At 42.5% G+C, this 21988-nt stretch overlaps 1 pseudogene; it reads left to right on the top strand.

Moving 5' to 3' along the window:
* The first annotated feature begins 1595 nt into the window (after nucleotides 1–1595).
* Nucleotides 1596–21988, top strand: part of LOC115165792 (uncharacterized) — a 32614-nt pseudogene continuing 12221 nt past the window's right edge.

Genomic DNA, 21988 nt, shown 5'->3' with positions numbered 1-21988 from the left:
GGTGCCCTATTCGTAAGCACAAAGCAAGTGACAGATCTTGACCCAAGTTGCGTTACATGGAACTCCTTTCCAACCTACCCTGAAACCACAAATGGATACGCCAAAACACTTTCTCAAAAAGACTCACTCCTACTGGACCAGATTCTTCTTTATCAAGCTTACAGAACATCACCGTAGCGCGTAAAAATAGTCTGTCCTCGGTTGCAACACTTACTACCGAGTTCCAAACTGCCCCTGGAAGCTACGTCAGCACAATAACTGTTTGTCAGCATCTTCAAGCCTCAGGTCACAATGCGCCAAACGTCGCTTGGAGTGGTGTAAAGCTCGTCACCATTGGACTCTGGAGCAGTGGAAACGCGTTCTCTGAATCACACTTCACAATCTGGCAGTCCAGTGGACGAATCTGGATTTGTCGGACGCCAGGAGAACACTGCCTGCCCGAATGCATAGTGCCAACTGTAAAGTTTGGTGGAGGAGGAATAAAGGTCTGGGGCTGTTTTTCATGGTTCTGGCTAGGCCCCTTAGTTCCAGTGCAGGAAAGGTCCATACAGAAATGTTTTGTTGAGATCGGTGTGGAAGAACTTGACTGACCTGCACAGAGCCCTAAACACCATCAAACACCTTTGGGATGTAGTGGAACGCCGACTGTGAGCCAGGCCTAATTGCCCAAAATCAGTGCCCAACCTCACTAATGCTCTTGTAGCTGAATGGAAGCAAATCCCCTCAGCAATGTTCCAACATCTAGTGGAAAGCTTTCCCAGAAGGGTGGAGGCTATTATAGCAGCATAGGGGGGACCAACTCCATATTAATGCCCATGATTTTGGAATGAGATATTCGACGAGCAGGTGTCATATATTTTTGGTCATATAGTGTATCAAATCTCAGCACCTCTGTGTTTCAAGGCCTCAATAACCTTGTCAACCTGTCACTAACTAACTCATTGATATGGCTCCCTCCAGGTATTTTCTTCTGGCTTTCCAATTTGGATGCCCGCATATACGGCAGAACTACCTGAACAATTTCTCTGCGTTGGTAGAATCTGTGACTCACTTACCAAATCTAACTAAATTAGACCTGTGAAATAATTATCTAATATCCAACCAGCATTCTAACCACCTACCGGAGTCCCTCACCACCCTCTATCTCTGTAAAAACAAACTGGTCATTTTAGCATGTAATTGGGGCTTCCTCAGCCATATAATAATCTCTCCTTCAAGGGCTTTCCAAGGTCGGAACTTACAGAAGCTAAACTACATGTGTTTGCGTTCAACCAATGTTACAGTGCCAGAGCTTTTGAATGTCAGCAATGTTAGAGCTGGGAACATAGACTTCTCTGGTATGGGGTTGAAGACTGAATCTGCTCATGGAGTTATGCCACCTTTTGGGTACAAAGGTCAAATTTGTTAAAAAGCTGTGTCTGGGAAGCAATGGGATAACGTCATTGTGGAAGAACACACTTTCCCGCTGTCCACCAAACCGGGGTTTATTGGACAATTTCTTCAACCAGTTGAGGAAGGTCAGCTGCCTCCACTTTCTCAAAGTACAGGATCAAATCAAGAACTTCACTGCAGAGAAAAGCCACCTCACCTCCCTAATGTCCTGCAACAAACAGAACCTCACTTTCCCAAATCTGACAGATCTGAGCTACCGTTACAATCACATACTCAAAGTCAACTCTTTTGCTTTCCACCACACACCAAATGTGAACATCCAACACCTCAACATTAACATAATCACCTATCTTGATCATAAGGCTGACGAGTCTTGTCACACCACATCTGGACATTGACAGATCTATACTATGACAGCTTTGAAGATATGCAGAGCCTGGAAATAATCAGATAGCTGTAATTTTCAACAAGACTTTCCATTCACTCCAATACCTTCACATTGTGAAATTTGGTCGGAAAAAGCATACTCATTTTGAAGAATTAGCCTTTGTGGGGCTTGATATCCTGGCCACATTTTACCTAGATGGAAACAATCTCAAACACATTGACATGCCAAGTTTAAACCGTCCCATGCCTCACTTGAAGTGCTTGATCTACAAGGGAATCAGGATAGCTTCTCCTCTAAATGTACCAACTGTCATTTTGTGAATATAACCAATCTTCGCAACCTCAAACTAAATGCACAGACACCCCATGTCCTCAGCGTCTTGCCTTATTGTGGCCTCAGCTCCCTCCAATCGCTCTAACCCACCAACATTCATGTCTTTTAGTTTTGCAGCTGACACTTTTGACTATCTGACCAACTTTACTTTCCTCTCCTTGGACAACTCCTGTACCGTGGTGTTGCAGCTGTGGCCGGGCATCTTCAAAAAACATGTGCAAGTTGAGCAAGTTCAGTGCAACGAACATGGGAGTCCAGTCCTTCTCAAAGGAGGTTTGTAATTCTGACAGAGCCTCAGATCTTCGATTAACTAACAACAAATCCTTAGCAATCTACACACAATACCCCATAATGACAAAGTGAAAACAGGTTTTTAAAATTGTTTCAAATTTATAAAAATAAAAAAAAACTGAAAAACCTTATTTACATAACTCTTCAGACCCTTTGCTATGAGACTCAAAATTGAGCTCAGGTGCATCCTTGTTTCCATTGATCATCCTTGATGTTTCTACAACTTGGAGTCCACCTGTGGTATATTCAATTGATTGGACATGATTTGGAAAGGCACACACCTGTCTTTATAAAGTCTCACAGTTGACAGTGCATGTCAAAATCCAAGCCATGAGGTAGAAGGAATTGTTCGTAGAACTCTGAGACAGGATTGTGGCGAGGCACAGATCTGGGGAAGGGTACCAAAACATTTCTGCAGCATTGAAGGTCCCCAAGAACACAGTGGCCTCCATCATTATTAAATGGAAGAAGTTTGGAACCACCAAGACTCTTCCTAGAGCTGACAGTCCAGCCAAACTGAGCAATTGGGGGAGAAGGGCCTTGGTCAGGGAAGTGACCAAGAATCCGATGGTCACTCTGACAGAGCTCTAGAATTCCTCTGTGGAGATGGGAGAACCTTCCAGAAGGACAACCATCTCTGCAGCACTCCACCAATCAGGCCTTTTTGGTAGAGTGGCCAGATGGATGCCACACCTCAGTAAAATGCACAGCTCGCTTGGAGTTTGCCAAAACGTACCTAAAGACTCTCAGACCATGAGAAACAAGATTCTCTGGTCTGATGAAACCAAGATTGAACTCTTTTGCCTGATTGCCAAGCGTCACATCTGGAGGAAACCTGGCACCATCCCAACAGTGAAGCATGGTGGTGGAAGCATCATGTTGTGGGGATGTTTTTCAACATTTACATTACATTTACATTTAAGTCATTTAGCAGACGCTCTTATCCAGAGCGACTTACAAATTGGTGCATTCACCTTATGATATCCAGTGGAACAACCACTTTACAATAGTGCATCTAAATCTTTTAGGGGGGGGGTTAGAAGGATTGCTTTATCCTATCCCAGGTATTCCTTAAAGAGGTGGGGTTTCAGGTGTCAACGGCAGGGACTGGGAGACTAGTCAGGATCGAGGGAAAGATGAATGGAGCAAAGTACAGAGAGATCCTTGATGAAAACCTGCTCCAGAATGCTCAGGACCTTAGACTGGGGTGAAGATCCACCTTCTAACAGGACAACAACCCTAAGCACACAGCAAAGACAATGCAGGAGTGGCTTCGGGACAAGCCTCTGAATGTCCTTGAGTGGCCCAGCCAGAGCCCGGACTTGAACCCGATCAAACATCTCTGGAGAGACCTGAAAATAGCTGTGCAGCAACATCCCCCATCCAACCTGACAGAGCTTGAGAGGATCTGCAGAGAAGAATTGGAGAAACTCCCCAAATCAAATCAAATCAAAGTTTATTTGTCACGTGCGCCGAATACAAGAGGTGTAGACCTTACAGTGAAATGCTTACTTACGGGCTCTAACCAATAGTGCAAAAAAGGTATTAGGTGAACAATAGGTAAGTAAAGAAATAAAACAACAGTAAAAAGACAGGCTATATACAGTAGCGAGGCTATAAAAGTAGCGAGGCTACATACAGACACCGGTTAGTCAGGCTGATTGAGGTAGTATGTACATGTAGATATGGTTAGAGTGACTATGCATATATGATGAAAAGAGAGTAGCAGTAGCATAAAAGAGGGGTTGGAGGGTGGTGGGTGGCGGGACACAATGCAGATAGCCCGGTTAGCCAATGTGCGGGAGCACTGGTTGGTCGGCACAATTGAGGTAGCATGTAAATGAATGTATAGTTAAAGTGATTATGCGTATATGATAAACAGAGAGTAGCAGCAGTGTAAAAAGAGGGGTTGGGGGGGCACACAATGCAAATAGTCCGGGTAGCCATTTGATTACCCGTTCAGGAGTCTTATGGCTTGGGGGTAAAAACTGTTGAGAAGCCTTTTTGTCCTAGACTTGGCACTCCGGTACCGCTTGCCATGCGGTAGTAGAGAGAACAGTCTATGACTGGGGTGGCTGGGGTTTTTGACTATTTTTAGGTCCTTCCTCTGACACTGCCTGGTGTAGAGGTCCTGGATGGCAGGCAGCTTAGCCCCAGTGATGTACTGGGCCGTACGCACTACCCTCTGTAGTGCCTTGCGGTCAGAGGCCGAGCAATTGCTGTACCAGGCAGTGATGGAACCAGTCAGGATGCTCTCGATGTTGCAGCTGTATAACTTTTTGAGGATCTCAGGACCCTTGACAAATCTTTTTAGTTTCCTGAGGGGGAATAGCCTTTGTCGTGTCCTCTTCACGACTGTCTTGGTGTGTTTGGACCATTCTAGTTTGTTGTTGATGTGGACACCAAGAAACTTGAAGCTCTCAACCTGCTCTACTACAGCCCCATCGATGAGAATGGGGGCGTGCTCGGTCCTCCTTTTCCTGTAGTCCACAATCATAGAGGTGTGCCAAACTTGTAGCGTCATACCCAAGAAGACTCAAGGCTGTAATATTTTCTGTTTTTTATACATTTTAGAATAATACTGTAAAGTAACAAAATATGGAAAAGGTCAAGGGGTCTGACTACTTTTTAATGTGAGGAACTGTACATTCCTCACATTTTCCTCCTTCACATTAGTGTTCTTCTCATACAACATATTGGGTAATAGTAATCTCTCCATTCATATTTTCACTCACATTACACAGAATTCCTACATATCATTATCAAAGTCCACACAGAACTTTCTTAGGTATTCACATCCACACCACCAGCAACGATCAGCACAGCCTGAGAGGTACCAATTATCATGTTCTTACTCAAACTTTTTTATGGTCCTGTCAATCAGATGGCCGGCAGTGTTGGATAGAACCCCTAAATAACGTTATGAATCGAAGTCCACACAGAACATTCATTCAGTTCACACAGAAGTTTCTTAGGTATTCACACAGAATCCCTACATAACGTTATTAACTGTAACGAACATGCTGGGAGTCGGAAAAGCGGAACATGTAACAATACAACTAACAAGAGTAGCGTATAGAGCGGGAGTAGACGTGACATTAACAAGGTTCATACGGAACCATTGCCTAGTTCACACAGAACTTTGATCCTTTCTAAACCATTACTTCATTTCAAATTGACTTACTGAAATCAGTTGAGTTTCCCTTCTAGGTTTCGTGGATGTTGTGTTTCCTCCCTGACCCGTCCCACAGTGGAGGTCTGTTACAGGTGGGTCCTCGTCCTCTTTTGTGAGATGGGAATTTCCCTCTTACGCCTTCTGAAGACTGCGCCACCGGTGTTCCCTCTCAGACCTTCACTGATGGGTCACGTCAAGAAGATAAAACATCTTGTTATGTGACGCCACTAAGGACTCAAATTCAAAGTAAATGAAGCAATCTTCATTATCACGGCCAGAGAGGTTCACAAACTCTGAATACAAACCTGATGAAACTCTGAAAAGGGGCATTCTCCTTCAGTCCCTTTATACTGCTACACAAACATGTCATAAGCATGGTTGGTTCCTGCATTTGATTGACTGATACCACACCAGGCTGCTTACCTTGAAACTGAGATATTGTATCACTCCTTCTAGTTCCCAGAGCAATGTTCTGGGCGTACTGCCAAATTGCTTATCAGTGATATTATGGTTTACTCCTTTCTGTAGTCAGTCGTCACTTGTATGAACCCAACCAAGACAGGTTATTACCAAACAGCATTATGCTAAACATATGATCTGGATACACACAGAGAAAATTTCCATCCAAAATCATAATTTTCTGACTCAGATATTGAATTTCGGGAGATTAGAGTACGTCAACATAACACTTCCTGTACTAAAGAAGGTATAAAGGTGTCCACATATTTTGGGTGGCTACAGAGAATGGTAGAAGACTTGGGGGGTAATACTATGGCATTCTATTTGAAGACTTTCTACACTGTGTTGGTACTGACACTGACAGGTAAGGGGTCTCTCTCACACACACACACACAAACACAGACACACACACACACACACATACACACACACGCACACGCACTATTTGTGTGATCATTGTACAACATATTGGGCAAAATGTAAGCCACATGGGGCCTCTCGACTGGCGCAGCAGTCTAAGCCCTTGCATTGCAGCGCTAGAGGCGTCACTACAGATCTGAGTTTGATCCCAGGCTGTGTGGGGAGCAAGAACGGGTAAGAAGGTAGCCTAGTGGTTAGAGCATTGGACCGGTAACCAAAAGGTTGCTGGATCAAATCATTGAGCTGACAAGATAAAAATCTGTCGTTCTGCCCCTAAACAAGGCAGTTAACCCACTGTTCTCTGTCATTGTAAATAAGAATTGATTCTTAAAACCTGTTAGGGATAGGGGGCAGTATTTTCACGGCCGGATAAAAAACGTACCCGATTTAATCTGATTATTACTCCTGCCCAGAAACTAGAATGTGCATATAATTAGTATTGATTTGGATAGAAAACACCCTAAACTTTCTAAAACTGTTTGAATGGTGTCTGTGAGTATAACAGAACTCATATGGCAGGCCAAAACCTGAGAAGATTCTATATGGGAAGTGCCCTCTCTGTCCATTTCTTGTACTTCTATAGCATCTTTATCGAAAATACAGGATCTCTGCTGTAACGTGACATTTTCTAAGGCTTTCATTGGCTCTAGGAAGGCGCCAGAACGTTGAATGATAGCTCTGCAGTCTGGGCGAAAAACAGCAGGCGTTTTGGTGAGTGGTCCGTCTGAGGACAATGACACTGGTGCGCACGTGCATGTGCCGACTCCATGTTTTACTTTCAGTGTTTGAACGGATACAACGTCTCCCGGTTGGAATATTATCGCTATTTTACGAGAAAAATCACATAAAAATTGATTTTAAACAGCGTTTGACATGCTTCGAAGTACGGTAATGGAATATTTTGAATTTCTTTGTCACGAAACGCGCCGGCGCGTCACCCTTCGGATAGTGACTTGAACGCACGAATAAAACTGAGCTATTTGGATATAACTATGGATTATTTGGAACCAAAACAACATTGATTGTTGAAGTAGAAGTCCTGGGAGTGCATTCTGACGAAGAACAGCAAAGGTAATCCAATTTTTCTTATAGTAAATCTGAGTTTGGTGAGTGCCAAACTTGGTGGGTGTCAAAATAGCTAGCCGTGATGGCCGGGCTATATACTCAGAATATTGCAAAATGTGCTTTCACCGAAAAGCTATTTTAAAATCGGACACCGCGATTGCATAAAGGAGTTCTGTATCTATAATTCTTAAAATAATTGTTATGTTTTTTGTCAACGTTTATCGTGAGTAATTTAGTAAATTCACCGGAAGTTTTCGGTGGGTATGCTAGTTCTGAACATCACATGCTAATGTAAAAAGCTGGTTTTTTATATAAATATGAACTTGATTGAACAAAACATGCATGTATTGTATAACATAATGTCCTAGGAGTGTCATCTGAAGAAGATCATCAAAGGTTAGTGCTGCATTTAGCTGTGGTTTTTGGTTTTTGTGACATATATGCTAGCTTGAAAAATGGGTGTGTGATTATTTTTGGCTGGGTACTCTCCTGACATAATCTAATGTTTTGCTTTCGTTGTAAAGCCTTTTTGAAATCGGACAATGTGGTTAGATAAAGGAGAATCTTGTCTTTAAAATGGTGTAAAATAGTCATATGTTTGAGAAATTGACGTTTTTGCATTTTATAGGTATTTGTAATTCGCGCCACTCTATACCCTAACAGGTTTTAACTGACTTGCCTAGATAAATAAAATAAACATTTTGTTATTATTTCTACTGCTGATTGCCCTCTCTCTCTTTCTCTCTCTTTCTCTCCTCGGAGTGCATGCTGGGAGTAAGTTGGGAAGCAGGAGCGATTGTGAGAGCGACTGAAAAGGATATATGCTTAAAATATTTGACATTCTGAAGAGATTTTTGGACACTATAGGGACCTCCTAGACCTTGTTAAGGACAAATGTCTATAAAGATGGATTGGTATGAGATATCTGTTCCATTTTTGGGAGACATGTTGACAAGATGTTTGTGAATCACTCGAGGGGGAATATTGACCAACTGAGCATCTCAGTGTACAGCTCAATAGGCATTTTGTTACATTTCAGTCTTCTGTGATGTATTTAAAGTGGCATATTGGGTTGCAAACTCAAAAATGAATACATTTAAACTATATCTGACATGTTACTGGTGTCTTTTTTTAAGTCAATAAACATGTGTGTAAAGTGTACACTTTTGTTTCACAGTAGATTTGTTTAAGACCACCAAGAAACACCTGATTTAGCCCACTGCATTCATTATTAAGGCGGTAAAAATGAATCTGTTTAAGTAAAGGGCATAACTTAAAGAGTACAATTACCTTTTCTAAAAGAGGATGGCATGATTGGCATGATTGACTGTGACAGCCACCCCCTGGAGAGCAGCTCTCCTTGGGGTGTAAGAGGTATAAACTTTTTTTTTTGATCCCCACCCTAGGAAAAATCACCTGTTGTTTGGGTATCTTTATGTATATATGCCCTCCTATTGTTGAATTGTTTAGAAAAAAAACATTGTTTCAAACACCCCTGCAGAGAGACACACACACACACACACACACACACACACACACACACACACACACACACACACACACACACACACACACATCCCCCTCACTTGGAGGATAGGCATAGACAGAGGTCATGACATCCTCAGGAAAAAACAACTGTTTATGGCTTTCCTTATGTACATATAGCCCCCTACTGCTGAATTGATTCGACAGTTCAACGAGGTCACTACCCATCAATCACCTTGACAGCTTTAATGTAAACACAGGCTTTACTTCAAAGGAACAGCTGCACTATCAGGTTACATAAACACTCACTCGATACCGTGAGAACGTCCGGAAAGGATGTACATATATGGACATAAACACGTGACCCATAAAATACCTCATCAATCACTTTTGACACATGCCGTCTACTATATTCTCTCTGTCACGAGAGTGACAAGTGATTCAAATTCTAAAGGAAATGAGAGAGATGTTTTCTGTCTCTTCTTCTGTATTTTTTCCAGGCATGAGCAGTTTAAAGATTTCTTCTGTGGCAACAGGAGTGGTGGGGACAGTGGTGTGTAGTCATAAAAGCTCAGAAAGTGGGGGTGTGGCTATTCTGTTCTCAAAAGGGTTTTTGCCTTTGTCATATGAGGTTGAAGAGGTAGTTGAAGGGAGGTTATTAAAAGTTAGAGCAAGGTATGAAAACATCACTGTGTGTTTAATAAATGTATATGCCCAAGTGGTGGCAGTTGAGAGGTTATTTATTTATTGCTGGGGATTTTAACTGCAGTCAGTGTTTTAGATAGAAACCACAAAGAACCTCAAGGACTTTTTTAAAACGCCTTATTGTAATACATGAACGGTGTGATATTTGACAGAGCCAACATGGAGGCAGTACACATGGGCCCATGTGAGAGAGAACACCATCTCTCTGGCAAGGTTAGATAGGTTTTATTGTTTTGAGCATCAATCTCAGGTCTTTAAATCAAGTGTGATAACCCCAGTGGGATTTTCTGATTGTTCTCATCCCGGTAACGGGATTGCTTGACAAGATAGCAAAAATCTAATAATTTCAATTTCTCAAACAATCAACTATTTTACACCATTTGAAAGATAAACATCTCCTTAATCCAACCACGTTGTCCGATTTCAAAAAGGCTGTACGGCAAAAGCATAAAGTTAGATTATGTTAGGACAGTACATAGACAAAAAATTACGCACAGCCATTTTCAATGCAAGGACAGGCATCACCAAAAGCAGAAAACCAGCTAAAATTATGCACTAACCTTTGACAATCTTCATCAGATGACACTCCTAGGACATTATGTTAGACAATACATGAATTTTTTGTTCTATCAAGTTCATATTTATATCCAAAAACAGCATTTTACATTGGCGCGTGACGTTCAAAAAATGTATTTCCCCCTAAACCTCCGGTGAATCAGTACTACAATTTACAAAAATACTCGTCATAAACGTTGATAAAATATTAAACTGTTATTCAAAGAATTATAGATTAACATCTCCTTGACAGATTTCAAAATAACTTTACTGGGAAAGCACACTTTGCAATAATCTGAGTACTGTGCTCAGAAAAATACACTACGCAATACAGATAGCCGCCATTTTGGAGTAATCTAAATGCATAAATAGCATTATAAATATTCACTTACCTTTAATAATCTTCATCAGAAGGCACTTCCAGGAATCCCAGGTCCACAACAAATGTTGTTTTGTTCGATAAAGTTCATAATTTATGTCCAAATAACTCCATGTTGTTTGCGCGTTCAGTAAGCTACTCAAAATGTTGGACGCGCGAGGAAAATGTCACGACGAAAAGTAAAAAAATATATATATTTACGTTCGTTCAAACATGTCAAACGTTGTATAGCATCAATCTTCAGGGCCTTTAGAACGTGAAGATTCAGTAATATTTCAACCGGACCATTCCTGTGTCTTGAAAAACGTTTTGGAACAGAGCTTCCTCTCTCGTGAAGGCGCGCCAATGAAGTGATGTCATTCCCTGGGACACCAACTTCCCAGCCTTCTCATTCGGTCTCTGTTCATCATAGATGCCTCAAACAACTTTCTAAAGACTGTTGACATCTAGTGGAAGCCTAAGGAAGTGCAAAATGAATCCTTAGTCACTGTGTGTTCGATTGGCAATGACTTGAAAAAACTACAGGCACCAGATTTTCATTTCCTGCTTGTATTTTTCTCAGGTTTCTGCCTGCCATATGAGTTCTGTTATACTTACAGACACCATTCAAACAGTTTTAGAAACTTCAGAGTGTTTTTCTATCCAAATCTACTAATAGTTTCTGGGCCAGAGTAGTAACCTGTTCAAATTGGGTCCGTTTTTCATCCGGCCGTGAAAATACTGCCCCCTAGCCCAGACAGGTTAATTTCAAAACCAATGGCATAAAGAAATAACACACATGGGTACAAAACCCGACGCGCACCAGTAAACATGTGCACAAGCACTTACAACAAACAATTCCACACAAAGACATGGGGGGAACAGAGGGTTAAATACACAACACTTAATGAGGGAAATGAGAGCCAGGTGTGTAGGAAAACAAGACCAAACAAATGGAAAATTAAAAGTGGATCGACGATGGCTAGAAGACCGGTGACGCCGACCACCGAACGCCGCCCGAACAAGGAAAGGAACCAACTTCGGTGGAAGTCGTGACAGGTTTAGAGAGAAAAAAATGGACAAAGAAGAATTATTCGTTGCCTCAAATCAGCTCTCTAGCCCCAGTGAAATTAGAAAGAGGGCAGTAGAGTTCTATGCTGATGTCATGACGTTGGCCTCTTTGGGTACAGGGCTATCAGTTGACCCCCTCCCCTTTGTACCATCCCCCAACATACCTTCCCCACAACCCAGGCCCTGTGTGAAAGGGTTGTAAAAACTCTAAGAGGAGAATCTCCTACCACAGGTTTCATAGAGAGACAAAGGAAATTCTTCCAACTCATAGAATTGGAGAACAGAGCGACATGTGTGTTCTGGAGAAGGTATGGAAGATTGGTGAGGAATCCAGCTATGAACTGGTCCGCTTGGTACAATTTTGTGATACTCAGAAGAGACAATATAGCCATATTACCATAAAACTGTATATATAATAGCCTCAGCGATGAGACTTGCATCATAATGGTTGTATAAAATGTATTAATAAGGATAAAGCTATTTGTAATACATTGAGATGTTATGTACTGATGTTAATGTGATAGAATTGGATTTCTGTACCAAGCTTCAATCAGCCATCGGCACGCCCCCCAAGGGACACAGACAGGACCAGGCGTCATTTGACAAGCCTGTTCTAGGGTCACCTATAAAAACCCCCACCCTGATTTACTTTCTTAAGACCAGGCCTGCACTCCATGGCCAGTAGGTTTTAGCATCCAATTCCTCTACTGAAAGTGAACTATACCACGTGGTTAACTTTTACTATTGAGACCGACAGAATAAGAACAAGTCTTTGATATTAATTATTAGTCTGCAGCTAAGTAAATTATATCATCGAACGCGAAGACCAACGAAACATCCATTCTATGACGACATTAATGAATGTCGCTCTGAAAGATCCATTCTAACCGAGAGAGAGAGAGAGCGAGAGAGAGAACTCTCCATCAGAACGACGCTCGAACAAGGATCCCAACGACACTGAGCGTAAATATATATTGATTGCAATTGTTCCCGAATGAGTGAGCGTTCAATTGTCAATTGTAATATTAATGAACTCTGTAGGTGTGCATCCTCAGCTGACTTTTATGATCCATTGTTCAACAGGCCGACCTGCCTGTTAGCCATTAGGGCACATTACGCTACCAATCCTTTGTGAAGATAATTACTGTTTGTATGTTTTCTGTTAATTACTTAGTGTAGTAAATAAATGATTTTAAGACAATTGATGTATGGATGATTTTAGTAAAGACTGGGTTCGTGCAGATACAACAATTTACGACGTTTGGAATGAGACTGAACGCGAGGTAAAATACACCATTTAAACCAGAAGATAATCGGCCTATATTATAATATAGGTTAAGTTATATTAGGAAAATTATAACTTTGTAATCTGAATATTTTTCTTGGTGCCCTGATCTCCTAGTTAATTACAATTAAACGATTAATCAGTTTAATCGCGTGATAATAATTACAGGGAGTTAATTGATAAACCTGTCTTCAGTTTAATGGTACCCAAAGACACGACACTGAGCTCTACAAGTGTGAGTACAAAGAGGATAAAACAGTGACACAGCAGTTCCTTGATGGACTCCCACAGCTGGCTGCAGAAGCTCAGGTTGAACTAGAGCAACCATTGTCTTTGCAGGAGCTATACACTGCATTAAAAGGCATGGAAAATGGAAGGGCACCAGGCATTGATGGGCTTCCCATTGACTGTTTTGGGTCTTTTTGGGCCATGTTGGGAGAGGATTGGCTAGCAGTAGATAACAATAGTTTGACCGGAGGGTTACTACCGATAAGCTGCAGGAGAGCTGTCCTCACCCTACTGCCAAAAAGGGTGACTCTAGGGAGGTGAAGAACTGGATGCCGGTGGCTTTATTGTGCACTGATTATAAGACCCAGCAGGCAGATAGGGGATAACATTTCCCTGATTCAGGAGTTTTTGGACGTCTCTAAGGCTATTGGGTTGGATGCTGGTCTAATTTCAATTGATCAGGAAAAGGCATTTGACCGAGTTGAACATCAATACTTATGGCACACTTTTGAGGCGTTTGGTTTCAGTTCTGTTTTTATTGCAATGATCAGGGTGATATATGGTGACATTGAAAGTGTACTGGAAGTTAACGGTGACTTGAGTGCTCCTTTTAAAGTTTGTAGAGGTATTAGGCAGTGGTGTTCTTTGTCAGGAATGTTATATGCCATCGCTATAGTTCCACTACTAAATTGCCTTAGAAGTTGCATTGAAGGGGTGAACCTTTCAGAGGATATTCCTCCTATTCGTCTCTCAGCTTATGCCGATGATGTAGTTATTTTAGTGAAAAATCAAGCAGAGGTGGATAGTTTGAGTCTCATGGTTGATCGGTTTAGGGGAATATCCACTTCAAAGGTAAATTGGGAAAAAAGTTGTGCTTGACAGATTGGAAAATGGTCTGGAGGGATCATTGCTTTGCCAGGGGGGCTGGAATGGTATAAGGGAGGGTTTCCGTATCTTGGAGTGTACCTAGGGGATGAGGGGACAATGGGAAAACATTGAAATGGTGGAAAGGAGGATGAGGAGATGGCGTTGGTTGTTATCTCGTATGTCATACAGGGGGTGTACTATTATTGTTAATAATGTGGTTGCCTCTGCACTGTGGCATCGGTTGTCATGTTTAGAGCCACCATCTGGACTTCTGGCTAAGATACCGACGATTGTTATAGATTTCTTTTGGACTAAATATCATTGGGTTCCACAAAGTGTTTTGTATTTGTCAATAGAGGAGAGGGGACAAGGTCTTGTACATCTTGCTAGTAGGGCTGCTGCTTTCCGGTTTCAGTTTATTCAAAGGTTGCTTTATGGACTGGAAAATGTGGTTTGGAGAGGGGTGACAGGTCTTGTATTACAGAAGGTCAGGATTAGGTTTATAGTAGCCAGATTTCTAGGGAGGGAATACCTCCGTTTTACAGAGGCCTTCTTAGGATTTGGAGCATAATGATGGTGTCCAGAAGCACTCCAGCGGAGTCAGTGCATTGGCTGCTGGAGGAACCTCTGGTGTATGGGGCAAGACTGGTTTGTACAACTGCAGCTGTTCCACATTTCTCCAAGATTCTGGTGAAGGGGAAAATCATCACCCTAAAACAGTTAATGGTCGTGGCTAGGCCCAGCTTAATGGATGGAGGATGGGTGGCTAAACATTTGGGGGTCAGGTCGGAAAGAATTGTCGGGAAGCTGCAGGAAGGCTCTGTCAGTAGAAGAGTGGTTTATGCTTAATAATCACAAGAAGAATGTACAAGATGAAAAGTACAATTTCCAAGACTAGGGATTTCACCCAATATCCCAGAGTCAGAAAGAAAGGCATCATTACTGAATTTGAGAGGGTTGGAAGAGGTAGGTTTGGATGAGGTGAATAGGAAAGACTTATATAGGGGGTGTGTCAATGTTTTGAATAAAGATAAATTGAAGAATAGAAAAGACACTCATTGGAGGCTAAAACTGGGTATTGGTGACAAGGTAAAGTCAGCATGGAGAGCACTGTACAAGCCACCGTTACAAAAGGGCACTGGTGACATGTAATGGATGGTTTTACATGGCATCATTGCAGTTAATGCTTTTTTATCTGTTATTAACTCAGATGTTGGAGATGGATGTCCTTTTTGTAACAAAAGAGAAACAATTGTTCACTGTTTTACGGAGTGTGAGAGGATAAAGCCTCTCTTTGTTTACAGCTGTAGGTATAAGGGCACAGGGAGAGACCCAGATGCAGACACGGGATGCAGATGGTTCGAGTCTCTGATATTTATTATAATCCAAGGGGCAGGCAAGAGATCATAAACAAGGTCAGAGTCCAGGAGGTACAGAGTGGCAGGCAGTCTCGAGGTCAGGGCAAGCAGTATGGTCAGGCAGGCGGGTTCAGAGTCAAGGTAGGCAAGGGTCAAAATCGGGAGGACTAGCAAAAAAAGAGAGATAAGAAAAAGCAGGCGCACGGAAAAACACGCTGGTTGACAAGACAAGACGAACTGGCAACAGACAAACAGGGAACACCGGAATCAATACCCAGGGACTAATGGGGAAAACAGGTTACAGCTGGAGGTGGGTAGAGACAATCACAAAGACAGGTGAAGCAGATCAGGGCGTGACAGTAGGGGAGATTTTAAATAACATTGTTTTTCATTGGGGGTTTCAATATAGTAATAAACAGAAAAGAAAATGTCAACTTTTACATTTTATTTTGGGACTAAGATGTCAATTTATCTGAGTAGGAAACATAAAATAGGCACGGGATATGGGCAGGATGTAAGATCTGTTTTTAAAGGATTAGTCAAAGCGAGAATAAAAGTGGATTTTGAGTTCTTCTCGCCTGTAAAAGATCTCCCAGTGTTTGAGGAGAAGTGGGCTTATGAAGGAGCATTGTGGAGGAGGGGAAACATTTTTTTGTTGATGAAAAGACTTGAATGTATATATATATATATATGCTTTTTTTCTCTCTCTCTCTCTCTCTCTCTCTCTCGCTCTTGCTTGATCTCTCTCGCTCTCTCTCTCTCTGGGAGATCTTGATCCTACCAGTGTCTCAACAGCATCTCCTTATCCAAGTGAGTATCCAACTACCTAAAACCATTAAACACTACCTCTAATCTCTTACCATTACTACCAAAACAATTATGTTAACTCCCAATTATATAAAGCCGCATTTTACTATATGTTTGGCACTGTGCGACAGTGGTTACTATGCTGTAACAATGAAGTGTATAGTAAATCAATCTCCCTGGAAAGTTGACCTGAATTAACAGGCCTGTCCTATGTGGGTCGGGTGAGAGCTGAATTCAAGACAACCTTCACCTGTACCTCAACCGCATCCCAGGATGCACTACACCTGGTTGTTGAAGGGGCGCACTTTATATGAGAGTGAGTTGACCTGTTGTTTCTATTGATGGTCATCTGTATGGGACTGCTGTTCCTCCTGGATCCATAGAGGGGATGCTATAGGACAACAGCAGATTGGCACGACTTAGGAGAATGTTGAATGAGGCCAGGTTCCCATTCAGAACGAACAATAAAACAGGAACTAACATTTTGAAATTTAGTCCTGTCCGAAAAGAATGCTCATTACTCATTTCCATAATAATGTTTCCTCTGTTATGGCATAATGATAGTTCAGTAATTGGAAGTTATCCAGTGAATTATGTTTATCATTCACATGCAGTGGATAATGATTGGAAAATAATAAACCAACATATATATATTTTCTATATAATATTTTCTGGTTTTCAATAAAGTGGCTTGCGAAAGTATTCACCCCCTTGGCATTTTTCCTATTTGTTGACTTACAACCTGGAATTAAAATCGATTTTTGGGGGGTTTGTATCATTTGAGTTACACAACATGCCTACCATTTTGAAGATTAAGAATTGTTTTATTGTGAAACAAACAAAAAATAAGACAAAAAAACATAAAACTTGAGCGTGCATAACTATTCACCTCACCAAAGTCAATACTTTGTAGAACCTCCTTTTGCAGCAATTACAGCTGCAAGTCTCTTGGGGTATGTCTCTAATAGCTTGTCACATCTAGCCACTGGGATTTTTGCCCATTCTTCAAGTCAAAACTGCTCCAGCTCCTTCAAGTTGGATGGGTTCCATTCGTGTACAGCAATCTTTAAGTCATACCACAGATGTTCAATTGGATTGAGGTCTGGGCTTTGACTAGGCCATTCCAAGACATTTAAATGTTTCCTCTTAAACCACTCGAGTGTTGCTTTAGCAGTATGCTTAGGGTCATTGTCCTGCTGGAAGGTGAACCTCTGTCCCAGTCTCAAATCTCTGGAAGACTGAAACAGGTATTTAGCGCCCATCCATCATTCCTTCAATTCTGACCAGTTTCCCAGTCCCTGCCGGTGAAAAACGGTTTCCCAGGGATAGTGGGGATACAGGGATAGTGTTTTCGGGGTGATGAGAGGTGTTGGGTTTGCGCCAGACATAGCATTTTCCTTGATGGCCAAAAAGATACATTTTAGTCTCATCTGACCAGAGTACCTTCTTCCACATGCCTTTTCTTTAACTTCTTACTGCACCAATCCCGGTATCGGGATCATTTTACGTCTACATCCGCTGAATTGCAGAGCGCCAACTTCAAATTAATTAGTAAAAATATTTAATCTTCATAGCTTTTTTTCTGGCCACTCTTCTGTAAAGCCCAGCTCTGTGGAGTGTACGGCTTAAAGTGGTCCTATGGATAGATACTCCAATCTCCGCTGTGGAGCTTTGCAGCTCCTTCAGGGTTATCTTTGGTCTCTTTGTTGCCTCTCTGATTAATGCCATCCTTGCCTGGTAAGTGAGTTTTGGTGGGCGGCCCTGTCTTGGCAGGTTTGTTGTGGTGCCATATTCTTTCCATTTTTAAATAATTGATTTAATGGTGCTCTGTGGGATGTTCAAAGTTTGGGATATTTTTTTATAACCCAACCCTGATCTGTACTTCTCCACAACTTTGTCCCTGACCTGTTTGGAGAGCTCCTTGGTCTTCATGGTGCAGCTTGATTTGTGGTGCACCTTCTTTAGTGATGTTGCAGACTCTCAGGCCTTTCAGAATAGGTGAATCAAATCAAATGTGATTTGTCACATACACATGGCAAGCAGATGTTAATGCAAGTGTAGTGAAATGCTTGTGCTTCTAGTTCCAACAGTAATATTTGCAGTAATATTTAACAAGTAATCTAACCTAACAATTTCACAACAACTACCTTATACACACAAGTGTAAAGGAATGAATATGAATATGTACAAAAAAATATATGAATGAGCGATGGCCGAACGGCATAGGCAAGATGTAGTAGATGGTACAGAGTACAGTATATACATATGAGATGAGTAATGTAGGGTATGTAAACATTATATAAAGTGGCATTGTTTAAAGTGGCTAGTAATTCATTTATTACATCAATTTTTCCATCATTAAAGTGGCTGGAGTTGAGTCAGTATGTTGGCAGCAGCCACTCAATGTTAGTGATGGCTGTTTAACAGTCTGATGGCCTTGAGATAGAAGCTGTTTTTCAGTCTCTCGGTCCCTGCTTTGATGCACCTGTACTGACCTCGCCTTCTGGATGATAGCGGGGTGAACAGGCAGTGGCTCGGGTGGTTGTTGTCCTTGATGATCTTTTTGGCCTTCCTTATTGTGGCAGAGTTAAGTAGCCAACTACTGTACAGTGGCACATTATATTAAAATAAGGACCCACCATACCTCCAGATCCACTCCCAGACGTACCAGCAGAGTACACTGTAATGTCCCTACTCTCACTAGGGAGCAGAGACAACCCTGCTGTCTTCAAGGAAAAGTCCTATAAAAATCTGCTGTTATAATCACAACATCTTCACACCATAACATCACTTGATTGTGTGACAGTTGTTAGCAGTTGATGTTACTCTTCAATAACACAGACCCCAAAGCAAATAAGGTGGAGGAAAATAGTGTTATTCTTATTGAAAGAGGATGAATCATGCAGGGAGGTAGATGGTAGATGTTCATGCTCCCCTGTTCTCAGTGATTCTCCCTCAGTGATTCTCTCCTGTGATTCTCTCCTGTGAACAAAGGGACAGGATGTAGTTTATAACCCAGCCCTAGCCTGTGGTTGACCAATTAGAAATCCTTGCCATATAACTGGGCCAATGGCCAAATAACAAGTATCGTATTTCAGGCTCTGTCACGATCGTGAGGAGAGACGGACCAAGGCGCAGCGTGATTGGAGTTCCACATCTTTATTTTAGTGAAACTTAAACAAACCAAGAAACAAACAACGACCGTGAAGTACCGTAGTGCTACATGCACTCACTCAAAAAAGTGTCCCACAAAACACAGGTGGGAAACAGGCTACCTAAATATGATCCCCAATTAGAGGCAACGATTACCAGCTGCCTCTAATTGGGAACCATACAACTCACCAACATAGAAATACAATGACTAGAACACCCTAGTCACGCTCTGACCTAAATACCATAGAGAACCAAGGGCTCTCTATGGTCAGAGCGTGACAGGCTCACTGTATAGACAAATTCTTCCCATTTCTCTGACCCATTGCTCATTAATTCCCTATTACAGAAAAAACACTATTTCCATTGATCGTTGGTACTCTATTGACTTTTCATCTTCTTAACCTTTAGTACTGTATTGACCTCTCATCCTCTGTCTCTGCGTTGTGTATTTATCTTCGAAATATTCTTATAGAGTGGTATTATGAGACTAGCTTGTCCTACATACACAGAAGTCGTTTCATAACATGATAGTATACTACTGTAGGTTGTCAGTGTGTAGGCTCACATAGCTACAGTAGCCTACTTATTGCAAAGGCTAACCTGATGTACAAGTCTTTACCCCATTCCTAGCCCCATGTCCAACACAATCACACACATTCAAATGTCTGTTGGCAAATCACTTTGTCTACCTCAGACCCATGTTTGCCTACCCTGTTTGGTCAGGGCATTACACGCTGAAATTGAACAATGGAGACGATATGCCAGAATACCACAAACTAGATATTGGAGCTAACATCAAACCTGGAAATGGCACATGGAGAGAGGAGGCATTCATTTATCAAACCAACTGGCAAAATACCATTGGTTATTTATAATTTACAGGGTAACCTATACTGGATGCATCATACTCCAGCATCTGTTTTGATATACTCCTTTATCTATGACCACATAATTTGCCTTCTATTGGAAGTGAAAGCATTATTCAAACAGTATCTGGTAGTTAGTGTGCCTATCCCTAACCATGACCCTAACCCTAACCCTAGCTTCATGTTCACACCCCAGCTCAACCCTAACCCTAAGCACCTGTCTGCCACCATATTCACCCATTAGGGATTCTATCAGGGAATGGCGCTGAGCAGGGCTGTGGACATTAATTTAAGGGAAGTGAAAATGAATTTAAGAGATGTTAGGATTCACCCCCTAGATTTCCTTGAGTATTAGATAATAAGACTGCTGATATGTAAATCAGGCCATTTAAAATATTGTGGGTGTAACCAGTGCAGATTGCCTCTGCATTGTGTTTGATTGGCTTACGTTTTACCGAAGGATCAGGGTTGGTGTTGATCTTTAATTCTCTGAAAAGGAAAGGAAAAACTTCCATAAACAAATGCTGTGCTTCCCTTCTACACCAACTCCTCTCTTCCACATGAGTACAGTTGTCACGCCCTGACCTAAGAGAGCAGTTTTATTTCTCTATTTGGTTAGGTCAGGGTGTGATGTGGGGTGGGCATTCTATGTTACCTATTTCTTTGTTTTGGCCGAGTATGGTTTCCAATCAGAGGCAGCTGTCTATCGTTGTCTCTGATTGGGAATCATACTTAGGCAGCCTTTTCCCCACCTGTGTTTGTGGGTAATTATTAATTATGTGAGTGTTTTGTGTGCGCTACAGTTGCGTCACGTTTATTTCTGTTTACCTGTCTATTGTTTTGTTCGGTTTCACTTCAAATAAAGGATGTGGAATTACCGGCACGCTGCGCCTTGGTTGATTTACGACAGGGAGTTTGAGGACAGTGAACATGACAGAATTACCCACCACAAAAAGACCAAGCAGCATGCGCCTACTGGGAAGACGAGTTGGACATGGGAGGACATCCTGGACGGCAAAGGATCCTGGACGTGGGAGGAGATCCAGGCCGGAAGGGATCGCCTCCCATGGGAACAGGTGGAAGCAGCGAGGGAGGAACGGCGACGAGATTGGGAGTCACGGCAACAACGGAAGCCCGAGAGGCAGCCCCAAAAAAAACTTTTTGGGGGGGCACATGGGGAGATTGGCAAAGTCAGGGTTCATCTGAGCCAACTCCCCATGCTTACCGTGGGGAGAGGATGACTGGTCAGGCACCGTGTTATGCGTTGATGCGCACGGTGTCTCCAGTGCGCAGCCACAGCCCGGTGCGCTCAGTGCAAGCTCCCCACAGTTGCCGTGCTAGAGTTGGCATTCAGCCAGGAGGGATTGTGCCGGCTCAGCGTTCCTGGTCTCCGGTGCGTCTTTTCGGCCCAGGTTATCCTGTGCCAGCTCTACGCACGGTACCCCCAGTTCGCCAGCACAACCCAGTGAGGCCTTGTCCAGCTCCCCGCACTTGCCGGGCTCCGGGGGGTATCCAGCCAAGACGAGTTGTGCCAGCGCTGCGCTCTAGACCTCAGGTGCGCCTCCACGGTCCAGTGTGTTCTGCACTGGCTCTACGCACTATGCCTCCAGTGCCCCTTCATAGCCCAGTGCGTCCCGTGCCAGCTCTCCACACTCACCGAGCTGAAGTGGGTATCCAGCCAGCATGCGTTGTGGCAGCTCCCCGCACCAGGTTTCCAGTACGTCTCC

This window comes from Salmo trutta, chromosome 3, assembly GCF_901001165.1.
Source record: "Salmo trutta chromosome 3, fSalTru1.1, whole genome shotgun sequence".
NCBI lineage: Eukaryota > Metazoa > Chordata > Actinopteri > Salmoniformes > Salmonidae > Salmo > Salmo trutta.
The sequence above is the reverse complement of the archived record's forward strand: the minus strand, read 5'-3'. Positions and strand labels throughout refer to the sequence as shown.